The 18,600-nt window shown below is 39.9% G+C and overlaps 1 pseudogene; it reads left to right on the plus strand.

Moving 5' to 3' along the window:
- Window positions 1-268: 268 nt before the first annotated feature.
- On the plus strand, window positions 269-12,991 carry LOC103553346 (large ribosomal subunit protein uL4 pseudogene; annotated as a pseudogene).
- Window positions 12,992-18,600: the final 5,609 nt, after the last annotated feature.

Below are 18,600 nucleotides of genomic sequence, written 5' to 3' on the forward strand. Positions count from 1 at the left end.
GCCCCCAAAACACCTAGTTTTGAGATCCAAAGGGACTTGCATTCCCAAGACCCACAAGCCTATAGGGATCTGAGAGACAGTTCTTAAAGGGCTCACAGACTCACAGGGGCTACCACTCAAGGCCCCAGCGCAGAGGCACCAACCACTGAAAAGCACCCCGTCTTTCTATGAAAGAAGTCTATCTGCATATCTTAAAAGCTTTGGCCTGAAAGGCACATATCTAATTTAACATACATCTGGGGGCCTACTGAAATACTCTCTAAAGACCATGGAGGCCAGTGGGCACCATCTTTGCCCTCTCACTCTGCCTCACTCCAGGTTGCCGGTATCTCCCAGAAAGGAGCTTGTACACTTGCCTAGTGCCCTGGTTTTTGCAGCTGCCACCCAGGGAATACCTCCTGATCCACTGGCTCTGGTGGCCAGTAGGGCTTATCGTGTTAGCAGGTCCCACAGGACTATAAAAAAGGGAGAAACATTTTTTTTTTAAAGCTACCCTCTCCCCAGGGTACAGTACAGAGGCAGCAGATGGAAACACCCGGTCTTTCCAGGAAAGAGGGTTTATTAGCTTATCTTCATCACTGTGGCCTGAGGGGCAGGCTACTAATTAAACAGCATTTAAGGGCTGACTGTAATCCTCTCCAGAGACCTCGGGTGATGCCATCTTCAAGCTCTCTCTCTGCCTCACTTCAGATTGCTAGTATCTCCCAGAAAGGAGCTTGTGCACACGTCTGGCACCCCAGTTTTTGTGGCTGCTGCCCAGGGAATACCCCTTGATCACCTGGCTCTGGTGGGCAGCAGGACATACATTCCCAGGTCCTGTAGAATTCTAACAAATGGAGAAACAGTTCTTAACAAGCTACGCCCCCAGGGCACACTCAGAGGCAGCAGACAAAAAACCCCAGTCTTTCCATGAAAGACGCCCGTTAGCTTATCTTCATAGCTGTGGCCTGAGGAGTAGGTTTTTAATTAAACACACCTGTAGGGGCCAACTACAATCCTCTTCTGAGATGAGTGAGGCCAGCCAGCAGCATCTTTGGGCTCTCTCTACCCAACCGGAGGTCACTGGTGTCTCCAAGAAGGGAGGTTGTACACACATCTGGGGCCCCAGCTTTTGTGGCTACTGCCCAGAAGACACATCCCTTGATAGTCTGGCCCTGGTGGCCAGTGTGGCTTTTGTTCCTTGGTTCAACAGGATGAGCGTATATAGCAGAAGTTCTATAACTAGCTTGCGAAATATTTATTTTGACGTGCAGAGGTTTCATATTTTTTGCTTAGTTGCAGTTATTTGAAATTGAGAGACTTTAGACAATAATTTGGATCTCTAGCTTCTCTTGAAAACTTAAGATCTGGTAACAAACACCTCAATCTCTCATAATTTGCTGGTAATAATTTGCTGAAACTGAGTATCGGCTGCTGTCTTAAGAAACGACATTCACTCTCCACTCATTCACTTAACCAATATTTGTTGAATATCTACCGTGTGCCATCACTATTCTAGGTGCTGAGCAAAAAGAGACCAGCTTGCTGCCCTCATGGCACTTACATACTCAGAGGCAGAGTTAGAAACAAAGCTTGCTGACAAACATGCAAATAAACATATTAACTTGATGATAAACGTTATAATTAAAACTATGAAGACAATGAGACAGAAAGTAACTTTGCTCAAATCCTACCTTCTCAGTGAGTCATTCCCCAGTAATGGTTGAATACTGTTATCCAGGAGTATTCAAATTACAGCCCATTGGCCAAGTCAGGCCAACTACTTATTTCTGTCAAATTTTATTGGACCACAGCCACGCCCATTCATTGACATGTTGTCCACAGCTGCCTTTGTGCTACAAGGGCAGGGATGAGAATTTGCCACAGAGACTCTATGGCCTGCAAAACCTAAAATATTATCTGGTCCTGAATGGAAAAAAATTGCTGACCCCATTCCTGCTTGTACTCTGAATCTCCTATAGATTTCCCAACTTTTCCTTTTTTCCATAGCCCTGTCATCTCTAAAATTACTTTTACTATATGTTTTTATAGCTTATTGTCTATTTCTTTCTTGCATTAAGATGTTAACACTATGAGAGTAAGGATCTTAATTTTGTTCATATTTGGATCCCAAATGTTTGGAATATGGTAGGTACTCAATGAGTATTTGTAGAATGAGTGAATGAGGTTAGAGAAATATGCAGTATATAGCATATGACCGTGAAAGCCATGGTGAAGAATTTGGATTTCATTCTAAATTTATGGGGAGGCACAAGAGAGTTTTAAACAGTGGAGTGACATCATGTGATCCAGTCCACCATGGTCCCATGACTTACTTCCCCCCTTACCATGGAGTGACCAGGCCCCTTGATCTGTGTTATTTCCCTGGCCTATGCTACAGATCTTAGTCCAGCAAATACTCCATGAATGAGAAATGATTATGGTAACGGACTCCCAAAAGACTGGTGTTCAGTGACTCTATGTCAGAACATTCCTTTGTGGGCAGAAGCCTCAGGGAGAGATGGGATTACTGGCAAGCTCTGCCCAGTTCTTCAATAACAATATTAAATAGCAAGTTCAATGATTTTGAAACAGATTGTGGGAATTTCATTTTATTTATTACATTTATTATAATGCAATCAGTTGTCTTCTGAGAAATTTATGCAAAGATATTATTGTAACCAAAGTACAATGAAACCCAGCTTACCAATTAATATAATAGAGTGCACTAGTGTGCCACCCGCGGGTTACAGGTATGCTCAGATATCAATTCCCCTCCACTTAGGGTGTGACCAGAGCCCGCCCTCTCTGTCTGCCATGGCCTTATCCATTTATCCTGACATGTTATAGAATTACTATCATTTTATATGAATGCCATAAGGTTAAGAGGTCCTGCAATGAACAATAATCATAATTTCTTAGTTATATTTGTTTTCCAGAAGAGAAGAAAAATCATTGTTTGTGGCTACTGCTAAGATTATGAGGCTCATTAAGACAATTCGACAAAGGTTTCCTGAGTATATTTCTATTTTTAACGAATTTATGAACCAAGGGATGCATATAAATGGATGCACAAGGAAGGCTTGACTAATTTCATTTGCGGGATTAAGGAGGGGCTTAAGAAGAACATGAAATTTGAGCTACACTTTGAAGAGTGAAGACTTTTTGATGGCATGGAGGAAAGGTGTGCTAATTGGCTCCACATTGCTGCCCCAGAGATTTAAGATAATTTTCACATTCCTTAGAATGAGGACCAAGGCGAGAATAATTTTCACATTCTTGGGTTGGTCCAAGAACAAATCATGATGTGTCAATTCCTTCATCCAGCAGTGTGAAACGGTTTATCATTTACACCTCCTATGGTGGGGCTTCTCAGAACCAAATCACTAAGATTCTCCCTACTAAAGAGCTTCTATCTTGTGTCTGCTATGGAGCAGCTTCATCAATCTCATACCAGAAGTGGGAGTTGTGGAAAGCGGAACATGCTACTCAGATACCTAATTAGGAAAACCCTGCTTCAATTCATTGGTATTTAGACTGAGGAGATGGGGAATATGTAGCCACAGTCTAGGGATCACACATACACACATACACATACCAAAAAACCTTCCTAGAGTGTTACTTGGCTTTCTTGATTATTATCAAAGAAAAATCAACAGATTAAAACAGTTCAAAAGTGTCAAACAACTAAACTGTGTAATTCAGAAGCTTCCAGATTTTCTTGGTTTATAGGACCCCCAGTGTCTCCATAATTTTTCGATAATAAGTGCTCAATAGACCAAAGGCAATAACTAACCTTTCTGTTTATGAAGTAGTTAGGTTCAAACAACTTAATAATTGATGCTTAACTTAGTAACATTAAAAAAATACACATAAAAGAAAATTTTTTTTCATTTTTCAGCAACCACAGTTACATACTAAGTGGATTTGTGCTCCTGAAACTTAAACCTTGGGATCAGATTGGATGCTGCCATCCTTATTTCCTATTCCATACAGATTTTCTTTCTCCATTCACTTTGATCACAGCAGTCAATGAAAACCCAGCTTCATAAAGATGTGACATCATCAAAAGAAACGTGGTGCAATCTAGTGTTGAAATATGAACTCAAGCTAGTAGTTCACACCATATCTGTCAGATGCTGCATTTTGCTGTGTTTTCCTTATAAATTTGAAATCTGGTGAATGTAATCTCAAAGAGACCTCTGATACACAGCCAATCAGGATTGTATTTCTGAAGGGCCATGAGTACCTCTTGGTTTTAGATATCCATGTCTATTTTTCCAAGGACCTGTTTTTCATTTCAGGGATGAATAACTGCTTGAGCCTCATTTTTTGGTGGTTGTTTTCATGCCACAAAATACAGCTTCAATTTATTTCTCAAATCTCCAAATATCTCTCTATCAAACACTATTGATTTGCTACATGTTTAAAAGCACAAGGGGAGCAGTCAAAGGGCTTTTTTCTGTGTATGACCACTCACCCCTAGTAAATATGTTCTGTACAGATATTATTTTTATAAAGGGTTTCTTTAAAATGGAATAATATGGACTTCTCCTCCAAGTTCCCTATCACCAGACCCTTTACCCAAACACCTCTCATTAACAGCTATTCAACATAACTATCTTTACATATGACAAAATAGTAAATAGGGGGGCTGGCTCTGTGGCATAGTGGTTAAGTTTGCACAGTCCACTTTAGTGGGCCAGGTTCATGGGTTTGGATCCCAGGCACAGACCTACACCACTCATCAAGCCATGCTGTGGTGGCAACACACATACAAAACAGAGGAAGGCTGGCATATGTGTTAGCTCAAAGAATCTTCATGACAAAAAACAAAACCAAATCAATAGTAGACAGGGAACATGCAATTGGAACAGCAGACAGGAAATAGCAAAAAGTTCCAGAGAAGTGGAAAGAATAGAAGTAAAAAATGGAGGATTCATTTTGAAAGGATGCGTTTTGAAAGGATCCAAAGCCATTGCCATAAAAAGCAATTTATGGAAGTTTTGTTCCTGACTGTAACATTGCCTGAGAATACATACATATATGCATATGCATGTGTGTGTGTGTCTCTCTCTCTATATATATATTTGTAAGCATTTCCTCAGAGAACCCAAATTTAAGACCAACAAGAGGAGATCTGAAACTACTCAAGAGTTAATATAGTGTAGCTCACTACATTAGGCAAGAAATAAATTATTATTCTCTTTTTACAGATGAGGTTAGGTACTTTGAAAGATGATTGTGTCAGTATGTTGTAACAAATTCACTAAAATAGACCTACAACTACTTAAGATTAATCTTTTAACCAACAGACAAGCTATGACCCGCAATCTTGTAGCCTAGCCAATGTTAAGAATGTCTGTGTATAACATCGCAAACTAAGATCTTCACACTGATTTGTTTGTGATGTCAAGTGTGGCCATGTGGCTGTGCTCCATGCAGGGTCACTGAAGAATCCTAAGAGTTATTGTTCCCATTCTTTCATCTTTAACAGAATAAGATAGTCCCTCTTAATGCTTCTGTAATATTTCTTCCCTTGGGCAGAATGACAGGACAAGCCAAGGAGGCTAATCACCTCTAGGGGAATGAAGAAGATACCTGGGCAGTTTAAAGAGTTGTCAACAAGGAGGAGAGGGAGAGAGAGAGAGGAAATCTAGCGAAGAGTTTCAAGTCCTCCTCTTTGTATACTTGACACAAAAGATAAACATTCACAGCCCTCATGGAGGCTGCAGGGCACTGCCCAGCCCCACGGAGCTCCAGTCACATATAGGTGCGCAATGGGGGTCGCCATTCTCAATGTTTTCTATGTGAATGATTCCAACTGGAGGTGCACAATCTGCAGTCCCAATGGTCTTCAGAGTCTGACAATTTGGAATAATTGCCTCTAATTTTAAAATTTAAAAAATTTATCATTTCGTGTTTAAATGAAGAATAAGATGGAATGTTTTACACTGAAGTTAGAACACCAAATAAACAGAGGCTTGAAATGGCAACAACAAATTAAGTCCTATACATTTTTTTTACCTGAAAAACTGTATTTTGTTAATTCTACTCTTTAAACAGAGTGACTTTAAGATCTTAAATTTGTTACATTTTTATCCGCATCATCTCTTTCAAATATTTTGATACCACACCACTATCTTGCCTTATCCTAAGATTCAGAAAAGATGAAAAATAACTTTTTAAGTACTAAATAGTAATTTCAATTCCTTAACTTCCTAGATTTCCCTTAAAAGACCAAACTTCTAGTTTATCAATTTACAGAAACACTAAATATAGACATGACAATATTTGGTGTGTTTTCTTCATTTGCATTGATTAATCTATTTCTAGGCATTATATGCCAGTACCAATTCACTTAGGCCATCTCCCCCCAAAAATGAGTACATTTATAATTAAAGTTTAAAATCTTAATAATTGCGGGGCTGGCCCCGTGGCCGAGTGGTTAAGTTCGCGCCCTGCGCTGCAGGCAGCCCAGTGTTTCGTTGGTTCGAATCCTGGGCGCGGACATGGCACTGCTCACCAGACCACGCTGAGGCAGCGTCCCACATGCCACAACTAGAAGAACCCACAATGAAGAATACACAACTATGTACCGGGGGGCGTTGGGGAGAAAAAGGAAAAAATAAAATCTTAAAAAAAAAAAAAAAAATCTTAATAATTGCACCTAGGTAGAAATTGAAAAATAGCAGATCAACAGACACTTTTAAGGATACAAGATATTTCCATAAATTTGTAAGGACAAACCTTTCAGCTTAAGAAAGATGGCAAATTTATGTCTCTTTTGAAACAAGTTTAAGTAAGACTTTGATTGCAAATAATTTGTAGAAATCCTAGCAGGGGTATACAGAGTGCAGATACACGGCGCCGAATTTATTTGAATTCAATTCAAATACAGAAGTGATTTTCCTTTCTGGCAGTTTTCTGAAATGTATATTATGGCTTTGTTTAGTTAAACCAGTTATGACACTTGAGCCTCTGAAATGCTAATATACCTGCCCTCAGCCTCTGAGCGTGTTGATTTTGCTTCTTTGGTGGAACAAATTTCAATCCCTTTCATGCTCAAAACTAAGATGAACAGATATTTGTGTAATGTATATGTTAATTAAAGCACACTGTTCCCTGGGGGCTGGGGAGCATTGTGTGGACTTTAAGGACAGCATTCATTCACTCACATAAAATTCAAGAGCAACAGGGCAGGATGGTGTATTGCTACATGCTGTAAAGTGGCCTGTTATAATAATATATAGTCGTGCACTGCATAATGATGTTTTGGTCAATGATGGATGGCATATAGGATGGTGGATCCATAAGATTAGTACTATATAGCCTAGGTGTAGCAGGCTATACCATCTAGGTTTGTCTAAGTAGGAGAGGAAGAAATTTTCCCCTACCCTTCTAGGTTCTGCTGGCTGGTCTAAGAATTAAATTGACATGAGACAGATTAACAGGAGAAAAACAAAAGTTTAACAACATATATACATGGGAAAAACCAAGAAAACCAAGTAATGCACCAAAATGGCCAAAGCTTTCACCTTAAATACCATCCTCAGCTAAAGACAAAAGCAGCTGTTAGTGACTTCAATGTTAAGCAAAGTTAGTGACTTCAAAGGGAAGGAAGGCAATTCATAGGTAGGTGAAAAGCAAACGTTTGGAAAATGAGTGGTCACATGGAAACAGAAAACATGGAGGGGAGCCCACAAACAGGTTTTTCTAGGTTCCTCCCTCTCTACCACCTAGTTCATGTTATGCTGTGATAGCTCCTTCCTGAGACAGGCTTTTAAATCTGAATTCTTTTAGGCAGTTAAGGGGGAGGTAACAAGAAAAACGTTCCAAGTCCTTTGTTTCATTTTTGGGGGGAAGCAAGATTGTCACTAAGCTAACATCTGTGCCAATCTTCCTCTATTTTATGTGGGATGCTGCCACAACGTGGCTTGACAAGCAGTGCTAGGCCTGTACCCAGGATCCAAACCTGTGAACTCCAGCCTACTGAAATGGAGCACACGAACTAAACCATGACACCACTGGGCTGGCCCAAATCATTTTTTTCTTAAAAATAATCAGCCTAAAATATTCCTCATGTTAAAGAGACACTTTTTAGGGTGACAAATCTTGTCCTCCTTCCATATACTCTTTGATGTTCACACAATGATGAAATCATTAGCTTTTTCATACAAGCTGAAAAATTATCATCAGACTCTGTCACTATTCTGCCCACTAGTAAACCGTGGGCTTGCAGATCAAGAGACAAAACCCACTGGTTGCCCCAATTGCTGCTATGCTCTCATGCCAGCCCAATACACATAGCAAGCAATGCCTGTCCCATTAAGACAACGCATCAAAAATCCTCTGGGCTTCAGACGGTCATCCCAGAACATGCTCACTAGCTTCCAACTTGTCTTTTGTCTTGTCGCTGAGGAACTCAAATTTCAAGGGATTTTTCATTTATTATCCATTTCGGTTCTAGTGTCAGTACCTGTCCCCCAGATAGCCATCAAGCAATCTGGGTTGGAAGATTTGCCAACAAACTCACTCTCCTTCAGACCAGCATGACCTTGCTGGTTCCTCCACAACCAGCACCCAGTCAGCCCACTGAAGTCTTTCTTTGAAGAGTAAGATTTCTAACAAGTATGCGTGTCTTAGGAAGAAAATACAAGGGATACCACAAAGTTTCAAAGTGACCCACGTTTTATTTACAGGGTAGTGAGTGTTTAGGTCTCACCCTCAATGTGAGGTGTAGCAGCTGACTCCAAACACATGGAATTTCTTGAGTAATTTCATCAGCTTTACATAGGTAAATGCACAGCTCCATAAATCCAGAAAATACACCTGTAGCAGTATTTATTAATTTTAGAAAATAGTTATTGAATTCATGATATGAAAGATGAGCTTGCAGATATGTTCTCTTCCCAATTTTTCATACTTATATTATCTTAAACATTCTATCATTTCTATTTTACATTTAAATATATATGTAAACCTCTGTATATATATATATATTTTTCTTTTGAGGAAGATTAGCCCTGGGCTAACAGCTGCCAATCCTCCTCTTTTCACTGAGGAAGACTAGCCCTAAGCTAACATCCATGCCCACCTTCCTCCACTTTATATGTGGGACACCTACCACAGCATGGTGTGCCAAGCGGTGCCATGGCCACACCCAGAATCTGAACTGGCAAACTCGGGCCAAAGAGGAACGTGCCCACTTAACGGCTGTGCCACTGGGCCAGCCCCTAAACCTCTAAATCTTTAACAGTTGTCTTTTGAACCCTTCTTTTTTTATAATAAGACTATTAACACTTCTCTCCCACCTCCTCTCATCCACATGCCACAGTCATTTTTAATGACCAACACTGTATTCTGGTTGACCATGTAGCACATTGGATTATATTTTCTTCGCTAGACATCCATTCCAATAGATGTTTTCTTTCATTAATTGCTCAAAATTATGCTCCTTTTTCTTTGACTTCATATTTGGGCTGATTCTTTCTCATCCACTTCCCCCTCCCCTCTTGGGTGTCTAGTTGTTTTTTCTCCTTGTATTACATACATTTATCATAGCCTAATTTTTTAACATCATAAATATAGATTGCATGCTATAAAAATTTTGTTTTTCCCCAGTTACCAAGCTCCCAGAGTCCTTCATTCTCTTTCTCCATCCAAACTGGTTGTACTTTAGGGTTCTTTTTTTATAGAGGTCTAATTCCAAGACTTCTGTTTATTGTTTGTCTGGATGAATCCATTTTTTCTTAGACCCCATGACTTCCCTCTTCTTACATTACCCCATTATTTTGCTGGTGAACATCCTCAAGTAAATTCCTCAGAAGAGATGCATAGAGGCAAATTTTCTGAGTCTTTTCATGTCTGAAGAGAGCATATTCAACCTCATATGGTTTGATTCTAGGCTAAAAGAGTTTTTATGTAATAATGAAAGGTTTAATTTTTCAAGAACTATAATCATAATTATTATAATACATTAATATAGCTTGAAATATAAAATAAAATGTTGAATAAAGTAAAATGAGAAATGATCAAATTTCCTATCAGAGTGGAAGATTTTTAGCATCTCTTTCAGTAAATGATCACTTAAATAGATAAATTGTAAATTTGTGAGTACAATTAGAATCTGTAAATTATGGAAAATCATATCCAACGGCAGAGAATATACATTCATACCAAGCATAGATAAAACATGTAAGACCACAATTGTATGGAAATTACAAAGACAAGCTGTCACATAGAGTTGAAAATTTTTGGAAAAATATAAAATAGAGGATGAACCAAGTCAAAGATCAAGTTTTTTAAAATACTGTGAAACACAATCTTGTGGAAAGATTAATCAAAAGAAAAAGAGAAAAGTTACAAATAAAGAATATCTATAATAAAAAAGAGACATATTACATGGTATAGAGAGTGAAAAGTAATGGTAATAACACGATCAACTTCCTAAGAATAAAACTGACAGAAAATTCTCATAAAAAAATAAAACTCAGAAAGAAATTGAAGACATCTTAAAGAAATGCAATAGATAATTAAATATCTTCCAATACAAGAAATAACTGGCACAGATGGCTTTGCTTAAGTAATTCCAAATATTCACAAACTTTTACATGAAATTGTAGAAGAGACAACACTTTCCAACTCATTTAATGAGGCTACCATACCATTGAATCTAAAACAACAAAAGATTTCATGAAATATGAAAATCATTAGCAAATCTTACTAATAAATGCAATTTTAAAGAAAATATTAACAAATTTAATCTAGCAAAATACATCATGACAATTTGGGGGATATATCCAAGAATATAAGATTAATTGATTAACAATAAGCCAGAGTAATGAAGCACATTAATATATCAAAGCAAGAAACCCTCACGATCATCTCAATAAATACTTAAAGATAATTTGATAACCAATTCATGATAAAACTCTTAATAGAAGGAGTAGAAAAATACTAACTTGATATGGTAGTTAGCATCCAAAAGGGCCCCCAATGATCCTTACCTCTTGGTATTCCTGCACTTATGTAATTCCCTCTCACACTGTATTGGGCTGGTCTGTGTACCCAATAAGGTACTGAGGAAATAATTGTGTAATTTTTGAAGGCTGTTATAAAAACATTTAGGCTTCTGCCTTGCTGTCTCTGGGATTGTGCACTCTCAGGGAAGTCAGCTAGTATGTTGTGAGGGCACTCAAGCAACCTTAAAGTCCATCCGGAAAGGATCTGAAGCCTTCATCCAGCAACAAGTGCCCGCTTGCTAGTCTTATGAGTTGGCTATTTTGGAAGCTGTTACTCCCACTCCAATCTTTCAGATGACTACAACCCTGACTGATATTTTGACTACAACTTACTATATCCCTGGCTGAAATTTGACTACAGCTTCATGAGAGACAAGCCAGAATGATACTCCTAAGGTGCTCCCAGATTCATTATCCATCGATGATATGAGATAATGCGTGTTTATTGTTGTTTTGAGTCACTAATTTTTAACATGACTTGTTATGCAGCACTAGGTAATTAAGATAACTGATAAAATGTTGTTATACAAACTTATAACACTCTTAATATACAGTAATGGAATATTAAAATATTTGTGTTAAATAAAAAATAAAACAAGGAATTCTGATATCATTTGCTTTCAATATCATACATTAAGAGGCTCTAGCCAGCCCAATAAGATGGGGGGAGCTTTTCTAGTTGAGAAGATCGTGGCCTTCTCCTCTCCCCACCATCGTTTGTGCATGTCCACTGATATCAGTGTACTCCAAAAAGGGGATCATCTGGAAAAAATGTCACTTGCCTGCTGTGTTCAAGGCTCTCATTTGACCAGACACTGTGAACTTTGTTCACACCAAATTGCGCAAAAACAACAGACAGCCTTGTGCTGTCAGTGAATTAGCAGGTCATCACACCACTGCTGAGTCTTGGAGTACTGGCAAAGCTGTGGCTGGAACCCAAAGTTTGAGGTGATGGGACTCACAGTCTGGCCAGGGTGTTTTCAGAAATACATGTTGTGGGAGCCAAATGTGTTCCCCAACCAAAACCTGGCTTGCTTGCCACTGCAGAGTGAACACTACACTGAAGCAATAAGCCATCTGCTCTGTCCTGGCTGCCTCAGTCTTACCAGCCCTGGTCATGTCTAAAGATTATTGTATTTAGGAAGTTTCTGAACTTCCTATGATGGTTGAAGATAAAGTTGAAGGCTACAAGAAGACCAAGGAGGCTGTCTTGCTTCTTAAGAAATTTAAGGCCTGGAATGATATAAAATATGTCTATGTCTGTCAGCAAATGAGAGCAGGTGAGGGCAGAATAAGAAGCCGCATCATATCCAGTTCAGGGGACCCTGCATCTTCTATAATGAGGACAACAGTATTATCAAGGCCTTTAGAAACATCCTGGAATTTCTCTGCTTAATGTAAGCAAACTTAACATTTTGACACTTGCTCCTGGTGGGCATGTGGAATTTCTGCCTTTGGACTGGTAGTGCTCTCCAGTTAGATGATCTGTATGGCAGTTGGCATAAAGCTGCCTCCCTTAGAGTAACTATAATCCTCCCATGCACAACATGCTCAGTAAAGATCTTAGCAGAATCTTGAAAAGCTCAGAAATCCAAAGAGCCCTCTGAGTACCATGCAAGAAGATTTATTGCAGTGTCCTAAAGAAGAATCCACTGAAAAAACTGAGAATCATGTTGAAGCTAAACTTGAATGCAAAGACCATGTTCCAGAACACCATTTATGGCCAGGCCAAGAGTCACAAATTCCATGTGGATAAGGCAGCAGCAGCACTTGAAGCCAAATCAAACAAGAAGGGGTTTCTAGACAAGAAGCCTATGGTAGGAAAGAAAGGAAAGATGGCTATTAGTGTTAAGAATCAGAAGAAGCCTTTTATGGGAGGAAAGGCTCTGGCTACCAAGAAGTTAGCAGCTGGAATGAAGCCAGCAGAACAGAAACCCAGCAAGAAGAAAAGAAGCTTGCTGCATAAAACAAATTTGTTTATTCCATAAAGATCAAACAATGTTGGACAGCTTATTGAACAAAGACCTAATCAAAGAGGCAGTTAGAGACAAAAAAACAAAAAGATGGGAGGGAACTTATAAAGATTGTGAAAGAAAAAAAATATTATTTGCAGATGAAAAGTTGTCTTGACAGATAATACAAAAGAATTTACAGGCAAACTATTAAAATATTTGAGAATTTAGTAAGTTAGATAGGCAATCAAAATATTGGTGTCCATTACAATTCTTTATACCAACAACAAATAGTTAGAAATGCAATAAAAAGATGACATTTGAAATAATAACACCCCCCCAATCACTAGGAACAAATTCAACAAAGGGTGTATAAGACCTCTCTGTAGGATAACACTTTATTAGAGGCAATAAAGAAAATGCAAATAAATGGGAGTATGTGCTAGATGTTCTCCATCTTTCTCTCTAGACCCACCCACTCTCTGAACTCTTTTCCACCATCTCTGGAAGACTGAATTTATGAACTACATCAATGGGCTTCCTTGGACTCTGGATTCTGGTAGACATCAGCCAATGAGAAGGACTGGCAGGAGATAGAGAGAAAAAGAGAGACTATTTATTCACCCAGCTGCCTCTCTGCTGGATTGCCATAGATTGATTGTATCCCTCTAATGAAGGCCACAGCTTCTGTAAAGTGGCTCTCTTATACAACTAGAGATTCTCCCTCTGGGTTCCAGCACCCACTCCCTCTGTCTCCTTTTCTTTCCCCTTTAGGCATAAGGGGGAAACTTGCTTAGGATTGTTGGTTTCCCTTAATCCTGCTCATTTATTTAAAAATGCTTTTATTAATCAAATCAATCAGCTGTTCTTTCCTGCTTAACCTCTGAATGATAAAGAAATTTGTACCAGAGTGACCCCCAAAAATAGGATTCTAGTATTTCATTGCTCATATGTTTAAGGAGAGCACAAATTATTTTCTTGCTCTAGTAATTGGTGACTTGTAATGTATTCACAAATACCAAGGTTAATCCTGGTGGTAGAATGTTATGAATGCAAATAGAGAGTGAGACATTGAGAGATTACCTATGGCCCTTGATTGCTATGACAACAAAGTAATTACAATGATTCAGGAGAGCACAAACAAGGAAAAGGAAAAATTAAAGGCCATGAATGCCAACTCAGAATATGGGTGAAAAATTAGAACACTTGTATGCCAGCTAGTGTCTCAGAAAAATTATGGCTGAGACATAAAGCCCAAGGCTTGATTGTAATTATTGCAGATCTCTTTCATTAAAACAAGACCACTGGTCTGGAAGGAGTGGGACCCTGAGATATGGGACAGGGCATTTGAGAAGACACAAATAATCCTGTGAACTTAAACCAGCAGATACCTCTGGAACTCCTTTGCCAACAAAGGCAAACTTCCTTCCCCTTTTTAGGAGATTAGACTTCTCCCTGGATAAAACCTTCAGAAATTTGTATCACAGGAGATGCCTACTCTCCTCAAGATCAGTTACCATCACTACTTATTTCCCCGTAGGCTCAGAGGAGAATTAGATCACAATGTGAAGTACAGACCTGGTGAGAAGGATGAAAACGTTCACCAACTTTACTTAGGCAGAAATATGAGGAGCATTCATGCGAATGGATTCTAGGGATGTTAGACCAAAAATAAAAAATAATATAAGACTTGATTAACCTGAGTTTACTGACATAGATATAGTCACCTGGAATTCATGATTTAATGTGTTACCTTGAGCATGTAGGAATTATGTTAATAGACATCTAGATTGGCTAATTTAAGCCTGGACTCAGTGGTGGATTAGATGTGCTCCGGAAGAAGAGGAGAAAAGCTCAAGGAGATGGAGATTTTTGAATGGAATTTCTTTGAACCTGCTCAGTTACCCACTAACTTTGCCCTCATGGAATGCTTGGAGCATAATACCTTCACCAAGGCATTAAGTAATGCATTGGCAAATTGGGAAAATGATGTCACCCAGATGGTGACATAAGTCATACCCAACTTTCCTCCTCATCAGAAGAAAAACTAACAACTATTTGTGGTCAAGACACCACTGTGAAAATCCTAGAACACGGAGGTGTGGCTGAAGAATCACCTGTGCCACAAAGACCAAGATGGACTGCATAAGACGGGTAAGGGAAGGGGCTGCACACCGACCTCAACACTCTTCCCCCAGGCTGGCTAAGCAAAGAACCAAGAGGACTCCCCTGAGCCTACAGTTCTTCCAGTGTGAAAAAGAGAGCCCAGGGTGGGACATCAACCTCCCCCAGTGTTGTGGGTCACTTCTTGGGAGTCCCACTCTGGTCTTGCTTCACGGGGATTGTGGGGGAATCTGCAGGGCTTGACTACTAGGAATTGAATTGTAACAGAGAAGGAGGAATGGGCTTGTAGCAACCAGCACTTGGATCTTGGCAGACAGAGTTCATACTTGCAACACCCAAGTAATAGTCCCAACCAGTGGCTTTGCTCAACTGCAATGCCAAGACAGTGATGTAGCCTTACCAGGGAACTCTATGAGACACGAGGTCTGCCTTTTTTGGGACCTCAAACAAAGAGCCTTGCTAGCCTTGGAGCCTGGTCAGCCCCTCTTCCCAGGCAAGAGAGCTAATTCATAATCCCACTCACTGCCAAGTATAGCTCCTGGCCCTACACAACCAGAAAACCTGATCAGAACAATTGGTAAGCTGCTTAACCCCACAGTATGTGAATGGAGAGCCTGGAGAGCAGGACTAATCATCTGCAGAGCAAATCCAGTAGCCCTCTTTGGCCGGGGAACTTGGAGCATGCTTTAGCTTGAGTCAAGACCTCAAACAAAAGAGCCTTGACATTCTTCAAGCTGGTTCTGCCACTATGCCCAGGGAAAAGGGACTAACTCGTAGCCCCACCCACTACATAGGGTAGCTCCTGGCCCCACCTGACCAGGAAGCCAGGCCTGAGCAGCTGCGAAACTGCTTGGCTCAACAGAACTTGAGTAGAGTGCCCAGGCAGCAGCTCTGCTCTTCTGAAGATCCAAGCCAGCAACCCCATCTGGCCAGAGATTTTGGTGCACAAGTCTACCTGATTAGTTCCCCAAATAAGAGTATTGCCAACCTTGGGGTCTATTTTGTAGCCTCATGCCACACCCCTTCCCACCCAGGCAGGGAAGGTAATCTGTAAGCCTCCAATCCTGCCAACCAGGAAACCTATCCAGAATTTCAGGTAATCTCAGTAGCCTACCCTGCAGCCCCAATTACAATGGCTCTTGAATGGAAAGCCCAGCCAGTGGCTCTGCATACACAGAACCACGATGGTGGCCCTTTGTGGTGGCCCAGGAAGCTTAGCATGCAGTTCTGTCTGATTTGATTCCCAAACAAAGAGCATTGATGGTCCTGGGGCCTATTCTGCAGGCCCATCTGGGCAGGGAAGCTAACTTATAGAGTTGCTCAAGGTTGAATATAGTCTCCAGCCCAACCGGACTAGGAAATCAAACCACAGCTCCCAGGAATCTGTGTAGCTGGTGCTGCAACTGTGATTATGAAGGGACTTGAGTGGAGAACCTGACCAGCAGCTCTACGCAATTACAGTGCCAGGATGGTGGCCCATTATGCCAGGGAACTTGGTGCATAGTTCTGCCTAATTTGATCCCCAAACAAGAGCCTTGCTGGCCTTGGGGCCTGTATATGGGCCACACCCAGACAGGGAGACTAATTCATAGTCCCACTCTCAGCCAAATACAGCCTTCAGCCTCCCTGACCAGGGAACCTAACCAGAGTACATGGGAAGCTGTGTACCCCATCCTACAGTCTCGCTTACAGTGGCACATGAGCAGAGAATAGAGCCTGTGATTTTCCCCATCTGCAGAGCAAAACCAGTGGCCCCATCTACCCATGGAATTTAGTGCACAGTATTGCCTGATTCAGATCCTCAAACAACAATCTGTGTAGGCCTTGGTGCCTGTTCTACTGATTCACCAGGGAAGGGAAGCTAATTCATAGCCCCACCTACTGCTGAGTATTGTCTTGAGTCCCATCATCTAGGAAGCCTGACCAGAGAACCCAGGAAACTGCAGGATCCACCCTACAGCCTCTCTTGGGCAGGGAACAAAACCAGAAATTATATCCAACTTTTCCCAGCCAGTGGTACTTCTCCCCCTACCATCAGTGCTTGGGCAGTGGCCTTGCCCAAAAATAGACCCCAACAGCAAACCATACCTGCCCCAAGAACATGACCAGCTGACACATCCAGAACCCCAAGATGAGCGGACTGGTGAAAAACTGTCTCTGCCAAAATGAACATATAAAGTCTGGAAGAGGAAAGTTTTACTCAAAAGCACAGATACCACTATAAAGAATCAAGGATCATGAAAACTCAAGTAAACATTGCACCATCATGTTTACAAAGGAAACTAAAAAGCTCTAATAACTGATCCTAAAGAAATGCTGATCTATGAACTATGAGATGAAGAATTCAGAATAATCTTCTTAAAGAAGTTTAGTGAACTACAAAAACACATAGAGAGACAACTACATGAAATTAGGAAAACAATAATGAACAAATGAGAAGTTCAACAAAGAAACAGAAACCTTCAGGGGAAAAAACTCCATAAACAAACAGAATTCCTGGAGCTGAAGAATACAATGACTGAAGTCAAGAATTCAAAAGAGAGCGTCAACATCAGACTTAACCATGCAGAAGAAAGAATCAGTGACCTTGAAGACTGGACGTTTAAAATTATCCATTCAGAGGAGTAAAAAGAAAAAAGAACAAAACAAAGTGAAGAAAGTCTGTAGGAATTATGGGATACCATCAAAAGAAACAATATCTGCATTATAGGAATCCCAGAAGGTGAAGAGAAATAGAAAAGGACAGAAAATATCTTGAAAGCAGTATTGGCTAAAAACTCCCCAAAGCTGAAGAGAGAAATGGAAATTCAGATTTACAAGGCCCAAAAGAGACCATCAAGATTGAATTCGAATAAGGATACACTGAGACACAATATAATTCAAATTGTCAAAGTAAAAGGAAGAATTTTGAAAGAAGCAAGTGAAAAGTGACAAATCACATACATGGGAACCCCCGTAAGACTATAGGCAGATTTCGCTGGAAGCTTTCAGTACAGAGGAGAATGGGAAGACATATTCAAATTACTGAAATTAAAAAAAAAGTCACCCAAAAATACTATATCCAGCAAAGCTGTCCTTCAGAAATGAAGGAGAGATAAAGACTTTCCTGAACAAACAAAAGCTGAGGGAGTTCATCACCACTAGACCTGCCCTACAAAAAATGCTAAAGGAAGTTCTTCGAGTGGAAGTAAAAGACACTAATTAACATCAATAAAATTATGTGAAGGTAGCATAAAACCCACTGGTAATGGTCAATATATAGTCAAAGTCAGATTCTCTAATGCGGTAATGGTGGTGCATAATTCACATACAACTCTAGTTTAGAGCTGAAAAAAAAATATTAAAAGTAACCATAACCACAATAATCTTTCATTAGCTACACAATATAAAACTGAAACATAAACAACCTAAGGTTAATGAGAAAAGCAGCAAAGAACAATGGATCTACAAAACAGCAGAAAACAACAAAATGGCAATGGTTCTAGGCAATAATTCCTTACCTGTCAAAAATTACTTTAAAT

The sequence above is a fragment of the Equus przewalskii genome, chromosome 17 (genome assembly GCF_037783145.1).
Source record: "Equus przewalskii isolate Varuska chromosome 17, EquPr2, whole genome shotgun sequence".
Lineage (NCBI taxonomy): Eukaryota > Metazoa > Chordata > Mammalia > Perissodactyla > Equidae > Equus > Equus przewalskii.